Source organism: Penaeus japonicus, unplaced genomic scaffold, assembly GCF_977035675.1.
Source record: "Penaeus japonicus unplaced genomic scaffold, GWHDUDI00000001_assembly GWHDUDI00000013, whole genome shotgun sequence".
NCBI classification, from domain to species: domain Eukaryota; kingdom Metazoa; phylum Arthropoda; class Malacostraca; order Decapoda; family Penaeidae; genus Penaeus; species Penaeus japonicus.
The window spans coordinates 15,309,163-15,319,162 of NW_028234415.1; the positions used below are offsets into that span (position 1 = coordinate 15,309,163).

At 43.3% G+C, this 10,000-nt stretch overlaps 1 protein-coding gene across 1 annotated transcript in view; it reads right to left on the reverse strand.

Annotated features, from left to right (window-relative positions):
• The window catches only part of LOC122260703 (uncharacterized), a 51,025-nt gene extending 47,309 nt beyond the window's left edge, over nt 1-3,716 (reverse strand). The window contains exon 1 of the mRNA XM_086542903.1: nt 3,381-3,716. The gene's annotated coding sequence lies outside the window, so the exon portion shown is untranslated. The remainder of the gene's footprint in view (nt 1-3,380) is intronic.
• Nucleotides 3,717-10,000: the final 6,284 nt, after the last annotated feature.

The window sequence follows — 10,000 nt, forward strand, 5'->3', positions numbered from 1 at the left end:
ACTTACGATAAAACAATTTTTTGGCAACTGTTCAATATAGGACCATATGAGGGAATACAATAACCTATATGCTTTGTGCTTCGGCAAAGGGATAAATTTTTGCCTAGACTTATTCCTTACTTGATAATAAATTATCAGGGAAGTAAACTTGCACTATCTTGCCAGAATATACATGTTAGATGTTTGTCAGCCTTGGTTCAAACACAATGATCTAGGCCCACAGCATCATTAGACAGTTGAGTGCACAGATTTCAGTCACTCATTCTAAAACTAGAGCCGTTTTTGTGTTTTATTTTTTTGTGTGTTTTATTGAGTTTAGAGCCTTATATGTGCCATATAACAGGCTCTATCAATGCTGCAGTTGAATAAAATTGTAGTATAAGATCCATATTGGCTCATTATTTTCTTTATATTCAGTGATAGAAGTATTAACCCATTGCAGACGGAGATAAATTTGCTTGCCCAGCCTCCAGGATAGGTTTTATTTTAGAGAGAGACTGCTTGAAGCAATATAATTTGAAGCATCTCAATCTCTTTCAGTCATTCATTGTAAAACTAAGGCGGTTTTTGTGTTTTATTTTTTTGTGTTTTATTGAGTTTATAAACTTATATGTGCCATATGACAGGCTCTATCAGTGCTGCAGTTGACTAAAATTGTAGTATATTATCCATATTAGCTCATTATTTTCTTTATACTCAATGTGATAGAAGTATTGCTGTTTTATGGGAGGACAAAAGGCAACTTTATTTTTTCGTATTTTTGTGCTGTCATGAACGAATACGAAACATATAACCACCTACAATAAAGATAACAAGAAGAGGTAGGGGAGAGGAATGAAACCTGTGCTTGTGACTTTGAGTGCCACAGTGAAAGGCATCCATATTGGCACAGGAGCACATTTTAGACACTGGGTATGGATTGAGTCACCTTCCTCTTCTCGTTCTGCCTGCACATCCTTCATCGGCGGTACTTTAGAGCAAGGGTTCATCAACTTAGTGTGTGCCATCGCTCTATAGAGACAGTGCTTTCTAGAGACCGTGGATGGGTGCCATTCAAGTCTCTCTCACCTGCTGGTGCTAGGAAAAAGTGGTGCCATCTAGGTTTTGGATGTTAAGCTAGCACGATATTATGGTAATTATGATTGCAGTAGCCATCATCACTCATTCCTTTTTCATAGCAAGATAAAATAGCACAGTGATCCAAAATCCCCGAATGTCATGTACGTCATGATGCCCGTCGTCAGGCCAAAGCTCCTACGTCATGTATGTCATGACACCCGTACGCAATGGGTTAATGTTTTATGGGAGAACAAAAAGCAACTTTTTTTTTTTTCATATTTTTGTGCTGTCATGAAGGAATAAGAAACATAACCACCTACAATGAAGATAACATGAAGTAGGGAAGAAAAAGGTATCCTATGCTTTGACTGCGAGTACCACGATAAAAGGCATCCCAATTGGCACAGGAGCACATTTTAGACCCTGGGTATGGTTTGAGTCACCTTTCTCTTCTCCTTCTGCCTGCACATCTTTCATCGGTGGAACTTTAGTTCAAGAGGTCGGTGACATGCTGTGTGCCACCGCTCTATAAAGATGGTGCTTGCTAGAGATCGTGGATGGGTACCATTCAAGGCTCTCTCTCCTGCTGGTGCAAGGAGAAAGTAGTCCCATCTAGGTTTTGGATGTTAAGTTAGCTTAATATTATGGTAATTACAGTAATTATGACTGCAATTGCCATCATCACCCACTCCTTTCTTATAGCACATTAAAATAGCAGTGATCCAAAATCTCCGAACGTCATGTACGTCATGACACCTGTCGTCAGGCCAAGTTCCTACGTCATGTATGTCATGACAACCATCCGCAATGGGTTAATTTGGTGAAAATTTGGATTTATGAAAAACAATGACATTTGTTAGATCTTGCAAATTTAAGAGCAATTTCTTTTATTACAGTTGTCATAATTAACCCAATCCCGACGGGCCCGGCAATAAGTGGAAACCCCCTACACTGGGCCTATGCAATATTGCATTGGGAATGTCATACATGTAAGACGCCCCGGCATCGGGCATTTATCTGTGTCACACGGGTGTGACGCACCGTCACCACTGAGTTAAGCTGTTAACCCATTGGTCGCGGTATTAAAAAAAGGTCTAGGCAATAGGATGGCTGTTTTACATGTCTGGCATCGTGCCATCCGCGTCTATGACCGACTCTGCCTTTGCAGCAAATCATGCCATCCGCTGCTAATGGGTTAAGACATGATCATGAATTTAGTCTATGATTGAACTATATCATTCCTATCCTTGATCAGGTGTATATGAGTAAGCTGAATTAAATCTGTGAAGAAATGGAGCAGTTTGTCTGTGTGGAGAGCAGTGCGGATTGTCTGATTGGTTTACGTGTGGATTTATTTTCTATGAAATTTAACTGTGCAAGAACCTTAACCTAAGCTAACTTAACAGTCAAGTAAAGAGCAACAGCAAATAATGAATAAAATCTGATGAAATTAATGTAAGTGCCACTATTTGACTGAGCTGTCTCAACCCACTTCTCAAATCTGATATAGATGACAAAATCCATCTGCAACATCTCAGTAAAGTAAGTTAGATCAGGTTTAGTAAAGGTTCCATGCAGTCATGCTTTGGGGCAATATAAAACCAAGAATGAACGGAATTTGCAAAAGAAATAGTTAACCCTATGGTGACGGTGCGTCACACTCGTGTGACACAGCTAAATTCCTGATGCCGGAGCGTCATGCCAGTGTGACGTTTCCAATGCAATATTGCAATGGCGCGGCGTAGGGGTTTTCGCGTAGCGCGTGCCCTGTCGGGAAAGAGTTACGAGGAAAAGGCAATCAAATTTACTTAATTTATTGAATGGCATACATTATTTCTCAAGATTCCATATTTGTACTATGGAAAACACATCCAAATCTAACGTTTTAAACGTTTTACTTGATAACGGAAGTAGCTGATGCGGTATGTTAGTGCTTTCGTTTTACTTAAAATATGTGCGGATGAAGTTAAATGTATCAACTAAGCAGACATCAATATAATCCGATTGGGTTAATAACCATGGATTATTGTTCCAAATACTTTTGCAACAAAGTATGGACAGTGGCATTTTCCTGTTCCAAATGTTTACCATGAATTCAAGCAGAAGAGAAACTGGTGTTAAATCATAAACTAGTGTCATCCAAATATGAGGATTTCATACACAAGTGTAGGGTATCCACAATAACAATTATAGTTTACACTAATAATATCTGTTTTGCAGTTCCCCTCCCCTTGGTCGTTTACTGTGCGAAACAACTGGTTATCTTTGCAATTATTCTATCCTAAATTTGACTATGTTAGGTTAATTGTGACTGAACTTACCTTACTAATGAACTGCACAGATAGACAGCACGCTTGTTATCCCCACTTCAGACGGAAACGATTGTTTTGTCTCAGTAGTTGGCGTTTTTCAGAGCTTTCACTGCCTCTGATTGGGCAGTTGGTTGCTCCAGCGATAGTGATGCCATTTGTCATGTGCAGGATTTTGTTTTTGCAAATTTCAACATGTGCGGCCCGCCTTTGCTCTATATTGTACTACGTGATAAGACTTCAAAACAACATCACTTCATTTATAATACATACACATAAGTAGGTTCCAATTATTACAAATGTGCGCGAATGGGAACGTGTCATGAAAACAAAAAAACAAATGTCGCTATCCCTGCGCATCGTGTACTCGTAGAGTATATGATGCGCATCCACTAATCTGCTTTTTTAAAGATAGCTTCGTGCATTTTTTCTACAGTCCTCGGCTACATCCCTGAACAATATTTATGTGCGCACATTTTATTCTAACTTGTTTTTTTTTTACTACTTACAGATATGTAACTCTTATGCTATATATTTTTTTCTTCTAATGTAGGCGATATGATACAATTATATTTTTGAAAGGATTTGTTTTAGAGTATACCATCCAATCCTGTGTCTGCTGGATTAGCTTTGATGTGGCATTAGGTGTATATCAATATGGGTATATATTTATTACCTTAATTGGAAACTTATAATCACGCACTGCAAGATATTTATATATTTATATATATTTTTGATTCTGTAAGAATATCAGTATAGAGTGGCAGTACTGTTACGCCTCTCCCCCACTCTCTACCCACCAACGCTGGGCAGGTAGCCAGGCAACGTGCTGAAACGCCTGATCGTGAACTCAGAATAGCTCCTATGGACGCCTGTCACCGATAGCGGCCCAGAATGACGAGGGGATCGCGAACTAATTCCAATCACTTTACAATAATCCGCGGACATAACACAAAAGGGCACGCACATTACTCTAGTCCTCAGGCACAATACAGGTTCATCAGGATACAAGAGGCAAGCACAGGGTAACCAGATCACAAGGAGCATGCACATGGACTCCAAACAACGTCCGTTCTGCAGCTTTGTCCCTCCGCTCGTCCCGCACCAACCCTAGCGCCATGATTGTAAACAATTACATCATGTTAACATGTTTGCGCAAAATTACATAGACCAACACACCTGCTGATATAACACTATCCCCTTTACTTCAAGGCAGGCGAGCCCTCTACTCAGACACACACACAAAATAGAAACATGAAATACATATAGAAAATTAGCCCTCAGGAAAATCTCAATAATCTTTCATCCAGCCTGGCCTTCTTCGCTCCCGCCGGGGTCGCGGCAATAGAGGCCTGGGCGGCAGCAGGGAAGCAGTGGCACCCAGAGGAGCATCTACAGCCCCAAGTCTTGGCTCAGGATCGCCACTGACATCTGTCGCACCTCTCACCACCTAAATGCTTGTCCACTTTTCAGTCGACGTCTGCCATTTCCTCATTGCTGCTGCTGGGGCTTACTTCATCCTGTTCTTTGCCATGGCCCCATGAGTATCGCCCCGGCCCGTGGTAACACCAGAGCTGGTCTACGTGTACAACAGATGGTTGCTTCTGTCCTCTGTGAATTTGGTAGGTGACGTCAAAAGGGCCCCCATCACCATGTACGGACTCTCCAAGGGGCTCCGTAACTTCTTACTTCAGGCGTGGGTTATGCAGTCACACTTTGTCACCCGCGGCCTTCATTCGCTGGCCGTAGATCTTCATGGTCAGGCCTGCCACCTTGAGCTTACCCCGTAAATGTTGGTGCACCTCCGCCAGGTTCTCCGATGACTCTTCTGGGTGCTCCACCTCCTCACAGGTGGCCAACTTGGCATTTTCCGGGTCAGCCACCGTCACTGTAACTAGCTCATTCCCTGCTCCAATCAGACTTCATCTGATTGGAGCCACAGGTTTTAAATCGGCTCCATCACGTCTTCTGCTCCACACATTTCTCTGAACATTAAACACCAGATCCTGACCTGACCTCCATCCTAGGGGCAAAGTGTGGTTGCTTAGCCATAACTACCTTTGCACAGACAACCTCCGGAAGCAAGGGCACTTCTTGACTGTGCACCCTCACCAGTTTCCATCCGAGATCAACACAAGTCTTACTCTGCGTCAGGTAGTTAAGGCCCAGCAAGCATGGCTTTAACTCTGCGATGTACGTCTACCATGCTGTCCACGCCGATACAAGTCTAGACTGGCTCTTTGAGCTGCTTACAAAACCATGTGATGCCACACAGCCTCTGTGGTACATGTGTAGTGCCCAGTATTTAAGGCCACTACAAGGTCTTTTTAACCCCAGTGACCATTGTTAGGTGGCATGGCTTCCCATCCACTGAGCCCTCCACCTGCATCCGACTGGTGGTTTCACGGCAACTTACAAAAGCTGGGGCCTCGGGACTGAGGAATTGGCCCTTTCCCCAGCCTGATTGACTTTCCCACACTCAAGCGGTGACCGGACTTGTCACACTTCTTGCAGCAAGGTTGGAAAGCATCAGAACCTAGCTGACCGAGAGGAAGCACCCTTCGCTGCAGCCCCTAGATGAACTGTGGAAGCCATCCAGATTCACCTTCCCTGACACTACCTTCTCAACTTTTGCCTTCCAGCCCCAAAGGTAATTGTGGGGCTGGGCAGCTGGTATCCTTTAGGAAGGCCTTAAACTCCAAAGCCCACCTGCAGGTGCCTCCACATCCAGCACCAGCTGGGATATTGTCTCCATTCTATCAAGTCCGCTTCTTCAAGCAGGCCCGGTATAGCTTGGCCTGGTGGTGATGCCCGAAGCGGTGCTGCAAAACCTCCTCCACAGTGGTGTAGGTATGTTGGGGCAGTAGCAAATGCCCCAGCACTTCACTGCTTCCGCTTCCCTGTAGCAAGGGGTCCCTGCCAAAGATGCTAGACAGACCCCAGTATATCTAACCCCAGCATCTGCCTCCAGAACCTAATTCATTTTCGCGCATGGTGTTGTTCCCTCATGACACCGCCTCTCTGATCATAACCTCGTCTTTCAGAGTCTGCACCTCCTCCAGCAGTTCATTATTCACGCTGTTACAGGCTTTGTCGGAGTACTGCTGAGTTTCTACCATCAGAGATGAAAGATTACTCTGAAGCATCTTGACAAGACGACAGAACTGTTCCTTACCTCTGCCACACTGGTGGAAGAGGCGCATTGGGGTTCCGGCTTCCACTACTGGGCCCCATAGCTGTGTTACCAGTTGCAGTGCCTTCTCGGCCTTACTCCATCCCTGAACAGATGCCAGCATTTCAAACTTAACAACATGAGCCTCTCAGGCCACCTTTCATCTTATATCCCACCAAGTGCCTGGAACCTGAAGGGCTGTGGGGTGGGGAAGTGGGCCGGGAGGGAGGGGGTGAGGGAAGTGATGAGGTGAGTTGACTGGGTCCTAGTCTTCTGCCAGCTGGACCCAAGGCAGCTCTTCTGATGGCTTCCCAGTCTCCTGCAGCAGCTACCGGCTCTAGCACAATGCTGCGAGGCCCTGGGCATCCCTGTCAAGGGCCCCAGACAGACCCCAGTAAATTCGCCATCTTGCCATCTACTGCCAGAACCTCATCCACCTTCTCTATGTGGAATGTTGTTTCCTTATGATGCTGCCACTACTTCCTCCTTCAAGCCCATAACCTTGCCTTTCAGAGTTTGCACCTCCTCTAGCAGTCCATTCATCACACTGTCACAGCCTTTGTTTGTGTACTGCCTCTCTGCCCTCTGAGCCTGCTCGTGTGCCCTTTGTGCCATTTCCTACTTTGTACCATTCAGCATGGCTTCACCTCAGTCATACCCAATTGCCTCGCACCATGTTTGTTAACGATGTGTTTGCACAAGATTACACATAGACCAACACACCCGCTTGTGTACTATAGCTAAAACTAGTCAACGGCCAACCATCCTGAGGCAGCATGGACATTTGGACAGTTGTATCCTCGTTGGATGATGTATTTGTTTATCTTCCATATAAAGACCCCTAAACATTTACAAAGTGCCTATAATGACTTTGTCATTTGACCTTTCTTTCCTTTTGTGTTTTGGATGGTTTTAATAATTGCTTCTGAGGTTTTGAGAGCTGGACTTATCTGTTGGGAGGTTCAAAATTGAAAAACGGCAATATTCAACAGAGATGATTATCATAATAATAAAAAATCAACAAAAAAAATAAAAAAATAAACAAATAGAAAAGTGAAATTTTCATTTATGAAAAACATTAAGGTAACTAAGGGAATTTTTTTTATTTTCTTGAAATGGACGTTGACATGCTTCTCTCATAGATAATCCTGGGCCTTTGGTTATTGTAAATATATGCCTATGGGCCTGCAAACCTAATCCCGACTTATATAGTTCATCTGTGAGGTTGTATAGCCAGGATCATTATCATTTGTCACTATGTCTTTTTATAGCATTGTTGTTGGCACTGGGTAGGCCTACAGAAAAGCTGTCCAGGAAATTTAGAATGGTATTGACTGTAGAATGCTTCACAAACAGATCTTAAGTTGAGGTGAGGTTTGTTGTTCACTGAGTTCTGTTGTAGATATATATTTGCAGATAAGTAAATTATACACCTGGCTAAGAGAATTATATCTGATCTTTTCCCTGATCTTCATTGTATGTACCACCAGTCCCTATCCAAGCTTTGTGTGTGCTTAATCACCGATGGGACTTGACAATTGTACCCCATATATATATATATATATATATATATATATATATAATATATATATATACATACATATACATACACACCTCTTTGCATCACTTTCGCATTATGCCTTGAAGAAGTAATGAAGTGAAAAAGCCTTGGACATATATGTGTTTACTTGTTTTCCGCTTCATTGTTTTACATAACATGTCCAAAGCCAGTCTCATAGTAAAGACATTGTTAGACATATGGTCCAGCCAACTATAACCCATGATTTGATGCAAAGACCTGTCCAGGTTGGTGTTTTGGTTTTGCAATATTAGAGCCTTGAAAACATTTAGTATGTTTGATGGGAGATACCAGAAGTCCTTCTTTGGGTGAAGTTTGCATGCTGAGTAAAGCCTAAGAGAGTTGACCTTTCCAGTCAGGCCTGGTGCTGTGCGATGGGTGCGCTGGATGCTGGGATATATACGGTGGAGATTTGTTCACATCAAATCCCCAAGGATGTCCAAAGCTTGGAGATGAAGGCAGATGATGTCATCTGAGCAGTTTCACAGCAATTAGTGTGTTGAGCATCCTGTGGCAGTCAACAGATGAGTGCTGGTCGACGGTGATAGGAGACTGACAATGTTAATGTGATGATATAGACTGTTCATGATTTGGTGTGGTGGCTGGTTTTGCTGGTCCATCTTGATGCCATACCAAACAAACTTCTATGTAATGAGCTTGATGGTAGAGCATCTAGATGGATGTGAAAAGTCATGGATGAGGTTGAATACCTTGTGGCAAAACTGCTTGGGGATGATGCGGGGGTGGCTAATGTTTATGTAGCAGAGCAGAGGATGGTTGCTGTCACCAAAGATATCTTTCCACTATAGGCCAGATATGGATATGAAATAGGCGGCTGTCTCGGGATCCTTCTCTTGGGCGGTGGCTTGGTCGGTCAGTACTCAGAGTTGATTTTGATTTAGGAGAGGGTGGCTACTGGATTTCTTTTTCTTGGCATGTATTCCTTGGAGCAATTGAATTCAGTAATGCTGGAATGGTGGCGTTGTAAGACACATCACCATCCTTGGAGATATTGTGAACCAAGGCTGATGATCTGTATGGATAGTGAAATGGGTGACTTCCAAGAGGAATCTTAAGTGGCAAACTATGAAAAAGATAGTGAGCAGTTCATAGTCGAAGGTACTGTATATCAATTGGGAAAGCTTTCTTCTCAAGAAGCTTAACATGAAAAATGTGCTGTTGACTGATAGTTCAATGACTGCCCCAAATGCAACATTACTAGGGGATGTGGTCAGGATGAAGGAATGAGGAAACAACAGTGTTGTGGCTAGTGTGAGGGTGCCTTTAATCATGTCGAATGCTCAATAATGGTCAGCGCTCCATTTCAACTACCTTGGATTTCCAGCTAGTGTGTTGTAGAGAGGTTCTATTGTGTTGTCTATGCTGGGGAGGAAGCTGTGGTAGTAGGTGACTATACCAATAAATTCTTGCAAATGCTTGACAGTGGTTGGTGTTGGAAAGTTCCCAACTGCCTCACTTTTGAAGGGAAAAGTGCGGGTGCTGATGGCGGAGATCTTTTGTCCAAGGAATTCCTCAGCAGAGGTGCTGAAAAGGCAATTGTTGGTACACTCAGCCAGACTATTGTTTGTACATGCTTGAAGTTTTTGGTGGCAGTGCTGGAGGAGACAAGGATATCATCCACTGCCTCAACTTGTTGTAAAGCTCGTCTTCTGGGTGAAGAGGGACTTCAGGCATCAATAGTCACCACAAGGTCTTCAGTCATGTCAGGCTTTTTGACAAGGTACAAGGACATAACCCATGAGTTTGAAGCTTTCTGGTACAGGTACATGTGCTCCAATTTAGCCAAGGCTTATTTAACTGCTTGGAGTTTCTTTGGACATACATCTGAACTTGGAGTGCACTGGAGGTTGCAATCCAAGT